The sequence below is a fragment of the Phyllobates terribilis genome, unplaced genomic scaffold (assembly GCF_046119375.1).
Source record: "Phyllobates terribilis strain yellow unplaced genomic scaffold, ASM4611937v1 Scaffold_4__5_contigs__length_816908805, whole genome shotgun sequence".
Taxonomy (NCBI): Eukaryota; Metazoa; Chordata; class Amphibia; order Anura; family Dendrobatidae; genus Phyllobates; species Phyllobates terribilis.
Genome location: NW_027362764.1, coordinates 428284732 through 428298481, shown reverse-complemented (window position 1 = coordinate 428298481; position 13750 = coordinate 428284732). Strand labels below are relative to the sequence as shown.

Sequence of the window (13750 nt, the reverse complement as noted above, 5' to 3'; positions counted from 1 at the left end):
GATTGTAAATCCACAAGGGCTGGGTCCTCTCCACCTTGCAGTCTGGAGTTGTTAGTTTGTTCATTGTAATTTATATATAAATTTTGTATATAAACCCTTTTCACATGTACAGCACCATGGAAAAATTGTGTTTTAAAATAAAAAAAATGAATAAATAAATAAATAATATAAAAGTCAGTTTGAGTCAGTGTGGTCTGAATGATTATGAGGGATAATTTTTGAACCATTTTTTTTAAACATGAAACATTTGTTAGTGCATTGTTTTAATAATTGGGCTATTGGTTACCAACAGGTTACTATTCATTTCTATGGTGAGGTCACTTTAGCATTACTAAGGCTGTGTTAGCATTAAGCAAATGAAAAAGGATTGCATAATGTCCTATAAAATTTCAGTGTGTTATACACATCGTTTCAGGGCAATTGGACTACCAACATTTCGGGAAAAAAATTTTGAGCCGCAAATTATTATTATTTATTTTATTTTTTTTAATCCTGGTAAACTAAAATTTCAATATATTTTATTATCTACATTTTTTTTTACATTTTTACTGTATCTTTAATTTTGTGCTGTATTTTTTTTAGTTTCTTACTTAGTTCCACAAAAGTACTTTAACTTTCACTGGTCTGATCCCTAGTCTAATATTTTATTGGTCCTAAACTGCCTCTGCATCTGGCAAATGGGAGGCTATTGTTTGATCTTCAGTTTTCATGACAACTATCAGCACCCCACATTGCTAGCAATGGACACTGCAGATTATGTCAGTTCTACATCTGATCCAGCTCCATCACTGTATCATACAAGAACATGTACTGCGCTTGTCATGACCTCCATACCTGATGCGTGCATGACAGATGCCAGGAAGCGGTTAAATTAAAGTAAAATGTTCTTCATATCTTCATCATTTTTTTGGGAGAGTAGAATATCTGGAGACAGCCAAAAGATATTTACATGAATGAATTATATTATATTAACCCTTTAAATGAAACTTATTTCTGAGCAAGTTTGAACTACTAAAATATTTAAGCAGTAAACATTTAGGCATGATAACTCTTTAGGTGAATTACTTGTTGTCAGAAATTAGATAAGTTATTAAAGGGGTTAAATGCGACTTTTGTTTTTTTACCCTATGGGGCTAAGAACTTATGAGCAGGTAAATGCTAACTAACTGTCAGTTCGGCCTATGACAATCTCTTCTAGTCCATGGACCACTCGTGCCAGCGATTCTCATCAGCCTCTGATGCTATGTTGACTGAGCAGTTCCTTCTCTTTCACTCTTCTCTATCGATAGCGCACCACTGCTGATGCCATGCTGATTGAGATCCTGCTCCCTGCTGCCTAACTGCGGAGAGCTGGTTGTCAATCAGCTTAATGTTAGCAGTGATGCCTCATTGAATTAGCAGAGTGTAAGAGAAAGAGCTGCTCTGTTGACATGAGGTAAAAGTAAGCAGCAGAATCACTGCCTGAGACGGGAAAGACAGATACAGGGCAGGACATGTAGGTAGTTAGCAACTACTTGCCGGTAAGTGTGAGCTCCATAGGCGAAACAAAACAAACAAAAAAGTCCCAGATATTCTCTTTAAGTATCAATGAAAACAATGGGCAAGACTCGAAACTCTTAATTTGCAAATCTTTGTTTTATAAATTATTAGGCAAAACCTCTTTTATCATTCGAATGCTGTTCATACAATTTCTATCTTTTTAAAATTGTTACCAAAATAATTTCTACTTTCTGCGCTTATTATATTCTCTCCATCTACTGTAGCAATTATGATGCTTTCTTTTTAGTTCCAAAGTTCCAAACCATAAGAAAAGCTACTCATGTCGGGCTGCCTGAATCCATCATTCAGTGAAGCTCAGGAGCTCAATGCATTTATTCATACTTTTAACTCAATAGTAAAGAGAAAAAAATAATAAAAAAAACAAAAGAAATAGCATAAAGTTGCTTCCAGAAGTTATACAAAAAAGTAATATTTTTACTCTGGGGCAGAGTTAGGCAAAGTAAGGGATTTTGGAACTGTATATCAGAAAATAGAACTTCAACTCCAACCATCACAATTTTTCAGGACAGAAAAATGCTTAATCTTAATGAGTGTTAAATATGGACTTTCACCTTAAATAAGTTATAATCAAGAAGATTTCAATTAGGATTGTACCAAACACCAATAATATGCAAAATACTGATGGCTACATTCTGAATAACTAATGATCCTATTCCAGAAACAATGAGTATATACAAATCAGTGGCATTTCATTATTAGACACTTAATTAACAATCTAAGTTTTAAACCATCAATGCACATCCTATTTACACATTTCCTATTTGAGCAAAAATTACCTAACGACTTCTGCCTATACTTAAATATATCCTTTTATTATGGACATCTAAAATTATATATGTTTATCTCTGTTTTTTAGTGAGATCTCACATTGCTTGAAGCAGGCTGAAGCTGTCGGTCAGGCTAAGTGTTGTTTTACCACCCAAAAAGACCACCTCCACAGTCTATCTGGTAACAATATTTCAGAAAGATCTTGCACTCAATGGCCACGCTTCAGGCCCACTTTGCACTCAGTTACACTGACAGTATGACAGGCTTCCCATCCCTGATCATGAGTCTTAAAGGCCAACAATATGACATATTTTTCTGTGTCTGCTCCATAAGCAACTAGGCTACTGTACATCCAAAAGCATACAGGACAACCAGTAACCTTACTAAAGGTATATTGCTACAAAAATTTAAATGGGTTGTTAAGTCTTCAGAAGTGACTTGCGTGAGGATGAGCACATCTAGTTCAAATATGCCTGGAAGTATGCAAATTGCATACTTGAGGTCACATAACCCCCCACTGTCCAGCGATAACACAGAATCCAAACAGCATACAGTGCTTATGCTGTAAAGATTTAGAGGTTTGCAGTCACTTTTAGTGGCTACAAGCTTTTATCAGAAGATTGGACAACCCATTTTATAGTGTAGTCTACTGTAACTCACCCACAAAGCTTGTTCTCACCCACAAAGCTCTCCACATTGTGACACCATCTACATATGCTCCCTTATTTCTGTTCATCTACCTACCCATTCTCTACGCTCCTCAAGCGACTTTCGGCAAACATCCACACTAATCCTTACCTCCCACTCCTGGTTACAAGATTTCTCCCGAATTGTACCTATTCTTTGGAATGCTCTACCCCAAGAAATTAGGATGAACTACAACTTACACAGTTTTAGGCGCTCCCTAAAAACACATCTATTTGGAGCTGCCTATCATGTTCCCTAATCAATGTCCCTTTATATATAGCCCATTCACTACTTCTCTGAACATATATCTCCATCAAAATCCACCGCACCCAAAAGCACTATAAGTATTGGCTGGTGACAAGCTTATGCAGCCTTCATCTATATCCCCCATTCCCTCAAGATGGCTGGACCATCATTGTAAATAAGCCCCTGTACTTTGTGTCACCCCCACCTTATTTTAGATTGTAAGCTCTTACGAGCAGGCTCGTCATTATTTTTGCTTTAATTATTGTATTATCTTTAACTGCTACTTAAGACTGTTGTATATGAACCTCTGAATTGGAAAGCGCTTCGGAATATGTTGGCGCTATATAAATAAAGATTATTATTATTATTTAGTTGGTATACATTGTCATGGCAAATGGGCACACATAAATTGGCTAACTTGTGGGGTAAGTGCCCCAATTCTACAGGTGTAGGCTATAAAGCAGTAATGCAACTCAAATTTCATATATGCAATTTTCACATACACCTTAGCATGCTCAGCAAGCTGATACATTTGTTTGTGGGTGTGTGTCATTGTTTAAAGGATGCTACCTCTGGTCCACCTTGACTTAAGACTGAGAGAATCTTCTTCACCAGGTAGTGAACCCATAACAATGCACAATGTTGTACACTCCCTGACAGAAGTTATGTCGCTTATCCATGTTATGTAAATAAAAGCTTATAACCTGACGTTAAATTCATCCATTGGTTTTATAAATTACTCTTTTGAAAGCTGAAACCCTCCCAAATTTGGTTTCGGTTAAGAAAATAAATTGGCATCAATGCTGAAATATTGATCATTTAATGAACACAGAATGGTGAGATTTTGGCAAGACAAAAGTTTTGTCACCCACAGAAAGTAATGGGATATTCAAACAAATAATTATCTTAAAGTACAAATATATGTTGCATAACATTGGTGAATGAAGTTGTGGTGCTATTAGAGTCATATTTAATATTTTGTGTGACTTCCATGAGCTTGAAGGACTGCATCCATGCGGTTCAACAATGATTCATACATTTATTAATGAAGTCATCAGGAATAGCAAAGAATGCAGTCTTACATGCCTTCCAGAGTTCATCTAGATTCTTTGGTTTTCTCTTCCAAGCTTCCTCTTTCATCCTACCCCAAACATGCTCATTGATGTTCATGTCTGGTGACTGGGCTGGCCAGTCATTGAGCTCCTTGATCTTTTTTTGCCTGGAGGAACCTTGTTGTAGAGAAGGATGTATGAGATGGAGCACCATCCTGCTGCAGAATTTGACCCCATTTATGATTTTAATGTAAGAGGCAGCTAATACTTCTTGATATTTTTGGCTATTGATATTGCCTTCCACCTTGAAAATGTTTCACACACCCCCATACTGAGTGTAACCCCAGACCTTGATCTTTCCACCACCAAATCTAACTGTTTTCTGGGTGTATTTTGGATCCATACGGGAATCCAGAAGGTCTGCAGTATTTGCGGCGGCTGTAATGTAATTCTACTGAAGATTCATCAGAGAAATCCACCTTCTGCCACTTTTCCGGCATCCATCTGTTTAGCAGGCTGTGGGACTTTGCAAATGCCACACAGTTTTTTATTTGCCTTTTGTTTAGCGCTGGCTTCTGGGCACTGATTCGACCATGGAGGTCATTTCGAGACAGAATCCTACAAATTGTTCTAGTTGACACTGGGACTTGATGTGACCAGGCCTGTTGGAGCTCTGCTGCAGTAGAAGAGGGGCTTGCTTTGGATTTTCTAACCAACAAACGTTCCACCTGAGCAGTTGTCTTGCGGGGTCTGCCGGACTTGGGCTTGTCAAACACATCTCCAGTCTCTTCAAATCTTTTTTTAATTCTTTGTACTTGATGCTAAGACACATTAAAGGTGCCAGCCACCTCTGCAGTGGATCTGGTCTTCAGCGTCTTGATAATCAAGGCTTTGGTCGCAGGGTGGATTTTTGGCATGTTGTCAGAGCTCAAGTTGCAGGTCAAGTGAAGGTCTGGGGTGCTGGGTTTCTTTTTATATGCACCCACTAATTAACTGATCATTTACTGAACACTGATGAGGATGTAAACTAGGATTTGGTGCATTATATGACTAGGCGACAAAACTTTTGTCTTGCCAAAACCTGACCATTCTGTGTTCATTAAATGATCAATATTTCAGTATTGATGCCAATTTATTTTCTTAACCTAAACCAAATCTGGGAGGGTTTAAGCTTTCAAAAGAGTAATTTATAAAACCAATGGATGAATTTAAGGTCAGGTTATAAGCTTTTATTTACATAACATGGATAAGCGACATAACTTCTATCAGGAAGTGTATATACATATTCATCAAAATTTAAACTGCAATACCAAGAAAAGTAAATCATGGAATTATAGAATTCACATGATGAATAGATATGTTAATGGTATGCAAACAATGAAAACATTTTCAGAACATCTTGATTTATTTAGTATGGAGTATGAGCACCTCACGTATAATTACACTGCTGACATGCCTTGACATGCAATCAATGAGGTTATTATTGGCTGTCTAAGGAATGTTCTCCCATGGTGAATGCACTTATACATGCAAATCATCAAGATCCACCTTTGGCTTCTCCTTTTTCATGTGCTTGATAGTAGACAAATCCATAGTCACCATAGGCCATGAAAGCTCAAATGGACTAGACTATCAGCCCAGAGTAGAACGAGCAACATGTAGTTTGGTGTTGTGTTAAAAATGGCACTTGGGATACTTTAGAGTAAAGATTTTACCACCAAATCAATGTAACACCAAACTGGTAGTGTACCTGGAATGAAGACTAGAGTGGTCCAACGACCATACATTATGCCACCCCACACTATAACCCCGAGAATGGAACCAATATATTGTTTCCTCGTGAAGACCCCTGTATGGCATTGGCCACATAGTCTCCAAATTTAGACCAGTAGCTGGAATAGAGCATTGGAGGCTGGAATGGAGGTCTGTCTTCTTTAGATGTAAATTCTGTTTTTGAATTAGATGTATTGATAGCTGGAAATTGGATTTGAGATCAAGTTGCCTTCAAAAGGAAATGTCACAGCGGTCCTAATTCTGTGATTATGGTGTGGCAGAATGTACAGTAGTTGGTGCCCACTAGTTTTCATTCCATGTACACTAACAGTTCAACATTATATTGATTTGATCATGGAAACAGTAATATGGCTATTTTTCCAAAGTGTCCCAGGAGCCATTTTTCAACACAACAATGTCAGCCCGCATAGTGCTTGTGCTACCAGTAAAGGGCAAACAAAAGGTTTCCAAAAATTAAAAAACTAATACTCCACTCTCTGCTCACCTCCCTGCCATCTTTGCTACATATACTCCCCTGTACGGACCGCACAGCCTCTTCTTATCATCACCCTAGGCCTCTCCTTGCTAAGCCGGGACTTCCGCAATGGCAAGACTTGCGCCTTGACATCATTACATTCACTCTAGGCTGAAGTCATCCAGGAAGACTCACTCTAGCATGAGCATGCTCAGTGGTGATAATGAGGTAAAAGCTATACTATATATGCTGTATATACTGTATTACACTATATATATATGTAGCATCGGCGTTCCTGCCTCCTGCTAGGCAGGGACGCTGTTCCCCTCACCTCTCTGCTCCGAGCCCGGCGGCTTCCTCCCGCTCTGCTGGCAGCGCGCGCTCCTTCCCGGCCACTGTGCTTAGGGCGCGCGCGCGCTCCCTCCCTCTTAAAGGGGCCGCGCGCGCCGTCCTAAGGAGTCCCCGGCCAATGGCCGGAGGACTTCACCATATATAAGGCACCTCCTCCAAAATGGAGGTGCCCGAGCAATGTTGTTGCACTGTTCACTACTCTGCTTCAGCCCTCAGGTCCCGTTGCCAGTTACCTGCCAGATACCTGCCAGATTCCTGCCAGCTTGCTGTCTTATTCCTGCCTGATATTCAACTACCTGCCTGCTTGCCTGAGGTCCGACGGTCTGCCTTCCAACTCTTGTCAGTCTGTCTATGGACCAGCTTGCCCGCTCACCAGGGAGCGCACATCTGCTACCTGCCTGCTAGCCTACCTGGAGGCTCTGCCGTCATGTGCTGTGACCACCTGCCTGTCCAGTGACTCCTGCCCGCTCACCTGGGAGCGCTCATCTGCTGCCTGTCTGCTAGCCTACCTGGAGGCTCTGCCGTCACGTGCTGTGACCACCCGCCTGTCCAGAGACTTCTGCCCGCTCACCTGGGAGCGCTCATCTGCCGCCTGTCTGTTGGTCTTCCTGGAGGCTCCGCCGTCACATGCTGTGACCACCCGTTTATCCAGAGACTCTCGCCTGCTCACCTGGGAGCTCACGTCTACCATCAGCCGCCACAGGTCGTACCAACCCTTTACCCAGAGACTGCCCCGGTCACTTGCCGTGACCATCTGCCCGTTCATCCAGAGACTGCCCCAGTCACTTGCCGTGACCTCCTGCCCGTTCTTCTAGAGACTGTCCCGGTCACCTGCTGTGACTGCCTGCCTGGTCGCCACCCGCTCCCTTACAAGGACCGCCCCCTTGTATAGTAGCTCAGAGGTTCCGCCTCCCAGACCCGTTACAATATATATATATATATATACAGTACAGATCAAAAGTTTGGACACATCTTCTCATTTAAAGATTTTTCTGTATTTTCATGACTATGAAAATTGTACATTCACACTGAAGGCATCAAAACTATGAATTAACACATGTAGAATTATATACTTAACAAAAAAGTGTGAAACAACTGAAAATATGTTTTATATTCTAGGTTCTTCAAAGTAGCCACCTTTTGCTTTGATGACTGCTTTGCACACTCTTGGCATTCTCTTGATGAGCTTCAAGAGGTAGTCACCGGAAATGGTCTTCAACAATCTTGAAGGAGTTCCCAGAGATGTTTAGCACTTGTTGGCCCTTTTGCCTTCACTCTGCGGTCCAGCTCACCCCAAACCATCTCGATTGGGTTCAGGTCTGGTGACTGTGGAGGCCAGGTCATCTGGCATAGCACCCCATCACTCTCCTTCTTGGTCAAATAGCCCTTACACAGCCTGGAGGTGTGTTTGGGGTCATTGTCCTGTTGAAAAATAAATGATGGTCCAACTAAACGCAAACCGGATGGAATAGCATGCCGCTGCAAGATGCTGTGGTAGCCATGCTGGTTCAGTATGCCTTCAATTTTGAATAAATCCCCAACAGTGTCACCAACAAAACACCCCCACACCATCACACCTCCTCCTCCATGCTTCACGGTGGGAACCAGGCATGTAGAATCCATCCGTTCACCTTTTCTGCGTCGCACAAAGACACGGTGGTTGGAACCAAAGATCTCAAATTTGGACTCATCAGACCAAAGCACAGATTTCCACTGGTCTAATGTCCATTCCTTGTGTTCTTTAGCCCAAACAAGTCTCTTCTGCTTGTTGCCTGTCCTTAGCAGTGGTTTCCTAGCAGCTATTTTACCATGAAGGCCTGCTGCACAAAGTCTCCTCTTAACAGTTGTTGTAGAGATGTGTCTGCTGCTAGAACTCTGTGTGGCATTGACCTGGTCTCTAATCTGAACTGCTGTTAACCTGCGATGTCTGATGCTCGTGACTCGGATAAACTTATCCTCAGAAGCAGAGGTGACTCTTGGTCTTCCTTTCCTGGGGCGGTCCTCATGTGAGCCAGTTTCTTTGTAGTGCTTGATGGTTTTTGCAACTGCACTTGGGGACACTTTCAAAGTTTGCCCAATTTTTCGGACTGACTGACCTTCATTTCTTAAAGTAATGATGGCCACTCGTTTTTCTTTACTTAGCTGATTTTTTCTTGCCATAATACAAATTCTAACAGTCTATTCAGTAGGACTATCAGCTGTGTATCCACCAGACTTCTGCACAACACAACTGATGGTCCCAACCCCATTTATAAGGTAAGATATCCCACTTATTAAACCTGACAGGGCACACCTGTGAAGTGAAAACCATTTCCAGTGACTACCTCTTGAAACTCATCAAAAGAATGCCAAGAGTGCGCAAAGCAGTCATCAAAGCAAAAGGTGGCTACTTTGAAGAACCTAGAATATAAGACATATTTTCAGTTGTTTCACACTTTTTTGTTAAGTATATAATTCCACATGTGTTAATTCATAGTTTTGATGCCTTCAGTGTGAATGTACCATTTTCATAGTCATGAAAATACAGAAAAATCTTTAAATGAGAAGGTGTGTTCAAACTTTTGGTCTGTACTGTATATATATATATATATATATATATATATACTATATGTACACATACTACATATATATGTGTATATATATATATATATATATATATACATATATATATATATATATATATACATATATTTATATATATACACACTGTACTAAAAAATATATATATATATATATATATATATATATATATATATATATGTACTGTCTATTGAACCCGTTCTTTCCCGGGTGGCAAGCATTTTATTAGTACATTTTTAATTTTATTAAAGTATTAGCTGAATACAAAATTTTTTTATTGTGCTAAAACTTCTCTGTCAAGCCATAAAATGGCAACGTCAGCCCGTGTGCATATCGCTTTATCCGGCGTCATTTTTTTTAAGACACTGTGTCTTCGGATTCACATATACAGTGTGCCGGAGTAAAATGGTGCCGGAGTCAATGCGTGCTTATCCCGCGATATCCCGCGATGTGGAACACAGTCTGTCTGCGAATTCGCATACACAGTATCTTCAATAAAATGGCAAAGTAATGCAGTATGCACATGCGCTGACTCTGGGCCGCCCATCCCAGCTTCAGTCAGTACCTTTGGCAGTATGTTTAAGGTCTTTGCTCTGCTAGAAGGTGAACCTATGCTGGAGTCTCAAGTCTTTTGCAGCCTCTTAACAGGTTTTCCTCGAGGATTGCCCTGTATTTATCTCTATCCATCGTCCCATCAACTCTGATGAGCTTCCCTGTCCCTACTAAAGTAAAGCATCCCCACAGCATGATGGTGCCACCACCATTATGCTTGACGGTGGGGAACATATTTTTAAGGTTATGTGCAGTGTTAGATTTCCATCACACCTAGCATTTTGTATTTAGCCCAAAAAGTTCTAATTTGGTCTCATCTAAACAGAGCACTTTCATCCATATGCTAACTGTGTCCCCTACATGGCTTTTTGCAAACTGCAAATAGGAATTCTTATGGTTTGAGTTAAAAAATTATTTTCTTCTTGCCAGTCTTCCATAAAGGCCAGATTTGTGGAGTAAACAACTAATAGATGCCTGTGAACAGATTCTCCTACCTGAGCTGTGGATCTTTGCAGCTCTCTTTTATAACCTAACCCTGCCTTACTTTTCTTCACAATTTTATCACTGACCAGTCTGGTGTTTTTCTTGGTTTTCATGATGCTGTTTGATCCCTAATGTTCTCAAGCAAACCTAAATTATACACAGGTGAACTTAATTTACTAATTTTATGACTTTTGGAGGCAATTCATTACTCAGCATTTTGGTATCAGACTACAGGGGTTGAATACAATTGCAAGTCACAATTTTCAATAAAAAAACATATATCATTTTCTTTACACTTCAGAAATACTTGCTACTTTGTGTTGGTATATCACAAGAAAACACAATAAAATATATTTACGTTTGTGAGTTTAACTTGGCAAAAATGTAGAAAGGTTCACGGGGCATGAATGCTTTTTCAAGGCACTGTATACTTTGCAGCATTAATTACACACCTGTCTGCATAGTACTGTACACTTTCTACTTTGTGAAAGTAATTGTTATTATTTTTTAAAAGTTCTTCTTTGGGAATTGTATTATCAGTGCAATTACTGGTAGATGTTTCATTTACCTTTGACAGAAACTGTGTTTTCAGTTTGAATGTATAGGTTCAATTAAAGAAATTACAGTTGATATTTTCAGGGGTAATAATTCATAGAAACTGCAGGCGGTTCATTAAGTTGATCTCTGTATTTATTAAGCGTAATACGCTTTTGATGCAATTTCATGAAAACATTCACAATGCTAGAATAAATTAAACTGTTTATGTTTCTTTTATTTATTCTATTGAAAATATCCAATGCGTAACTCTACTGAAAATTTAATATTACTGAATCACACAATATTTGTATCTGTGCCACAGCTCAATCTGAAAAATAAATCAACAGGAGACAATAGAAGAGATATTTGACTTTCTCTGTTTCACATGTTTTGGATTCTAGGTTGAACTTGATGGATCTGTCTTTTATAAACATTATTAACTCAAAAGCTATGAAACTTAATAGGTTATTCCTCAAAAAAAATAATGATCTTCTATTAGCAGGATCAAGTATAACTTGCTGATCACTGAGGGCTCAACCATTGGAACCCTCAATGACCAAAGAATGGGGCTGCAAAACTCTGAGGATGAGATTCTGTAGCCCCATTTAGAATGGAGCAGAAGTGTGCATGCTCATTGTCTGCTCCATTCATTGTCTATGGGACAGCTGGAGAAAGCAAACTGCTGTATGGATGATAATTTAAAGACCAAACTATCCTAGCAAAAACACAGTACCAGATAAATACCTGTATCTATGTAAAAATCAAGGGTATGTATACATTACTTACATGTGTTCTGAGCATTTCCAGTTTTAGAAGTCACACCCACATTAATCAAACATCTATGTAAAAGTTGTGTAAAACTATTATAAAATTGCCTGCTATAATAAAATATTAACATTTGTTGGACCCCTCAATGTTATCATAGTAGGTACAATAACACTGTCTATACTCTCTTCTGACTTGTAAACATTGGGCTGAAAATCAGCTTCCTCCTCAATATTGGACAGCACACAGTTCAACACAACTTTACTTCTTTCAAATCATTGGTTGTCACTTGATCTATTATTCATCTGCAAAAGAACGCTAAATAAAGATGCTAATCACATATCAGTAAGGCTCTGGTGATATCAAATTTAGACATGATCTTTGTTTTCCAATGGTTACAGCACAACATTTGACTAGGCAGTTGCATGAATGATAAAAGCCCTATTATGATTCAGAACTTGTTGCATCCTAAACAATGCAGGTGGACAATACATAGCCAATGCCCCCCTTGCAGTCTCCCAGACTCACCATTCTCTGCAGCTCTCTTAGTCTTTGAATCACCCCACTTGGATCTATTTCTCTCTTTGTATCTCTCACATCATTTCCACATGGTTAGTGTGAGAATCTCCATTCCTCCGTGAGCTTTAGTCACTACTTAGCTTTGCTCTAAAAGTCACCAATGTGCTTTGTCGTTGCTCACTCTCACAGCAGGTCTCACTTTCTTTCATGTGCCTACTGTGTACACACTTACCTGAAAGTTGCATAGATTCACATAAACCCCACCTAGAGAAACTGCAATGAAAAGGTTCTAACATCACAATGGCTCCTTTAGGAGGACATTCAGGAAAACTGTTTCTGCTATCAACTAGCATATAACTGCTGATATTGCTTGAGAGAACAGTTTTTCAGCTCTTATTAAAGTAAACCTGTCAGCAGGATTGTGCTCAGTAAACCACATACACTGTCAGGTGGGCACTATTACACTGATTAAAATGATACCTATGTTGATGAAATTGGTCCTGTGGTTCTTGTGTAATCTTTATTTTTGGCTTTGAGATAATGATATACCCGCGCTGTGGGGCGGGCCTGTGGGGAGGGGCTTTATCTTGTGCTTTGCTTATCTATTCACTTTTTGCGTTTGGACAGCACACTGATCCTTCAGTGACCTGCCTCCTATTTTAAATGCTGCATATGTAATTGTGTGAGTCAAATTCAGAAATTTACATGCAAAAAATTGGCGCTGCCACCTCGCGCTTGTGCAGTAGCATCTCTCATTTACCTATAGATGCTACTGTGCAAGCACGGCCGGCAGCGCCATATTGCTGCAGCCAAATTTTTTTTCCTCCAGCAAAATGGCGCCGCTGGTGGTGTTAGCGCAGTAGCATCTATTGACAAGCGATTGATGCTACTGCGCATGCACAGGCGCCATTTTTCTGGATCAATATAGGATCTTATGATCAGTGGGGTTCTCTCTATGTATATATTGATATGTAGGCTGTAAGCTCTTATGATCAACAGTGTCCTTTCCCCCTACACTTCTGTATTGTGTATGTTCTTATGGTCAGTAGAGTCCTTTCTCTCTCCTATAGCGTGTAAGCTCTTCTCATCACTGGGGCTCTCTCGATCCTCTCCCCCTTGTCTATTTTCTGAACAATTACATTTTTTTCACAGATTCCTGTTAATTTATTTGCCATAAATTGAATATTTGAGGAAAATTTGGCAATGCTAGTGAATTTGAATTTCAAAATATCGGCTCATCTCAAATTAAACTTTAGCCTGGGACTTCACATTGTCTTTGGCTGTGACAGTTTTTTTGCAGCCAAAGATAATTGTATGCCACTGCTACATTTCAGTGTATACTTGCATGTAATTGATTGGCGGTCATTTAATGATCACAGTCAGCTAATCCAAATGAAGCATA

General features: G+C 39.7%; 1 protein-coding gene across 2 annotated transcripts in view; it reads left to right on the top strand.

The window, feature by feature from the left end:
- Nucleotides 1-13750, top strand: part of CDH18 (cadherin 18) — a 1254587-nt gene that overhangs the window by 387297 nt on the left and 853540 nt on the right. The window lies entirely within an intron of this gene.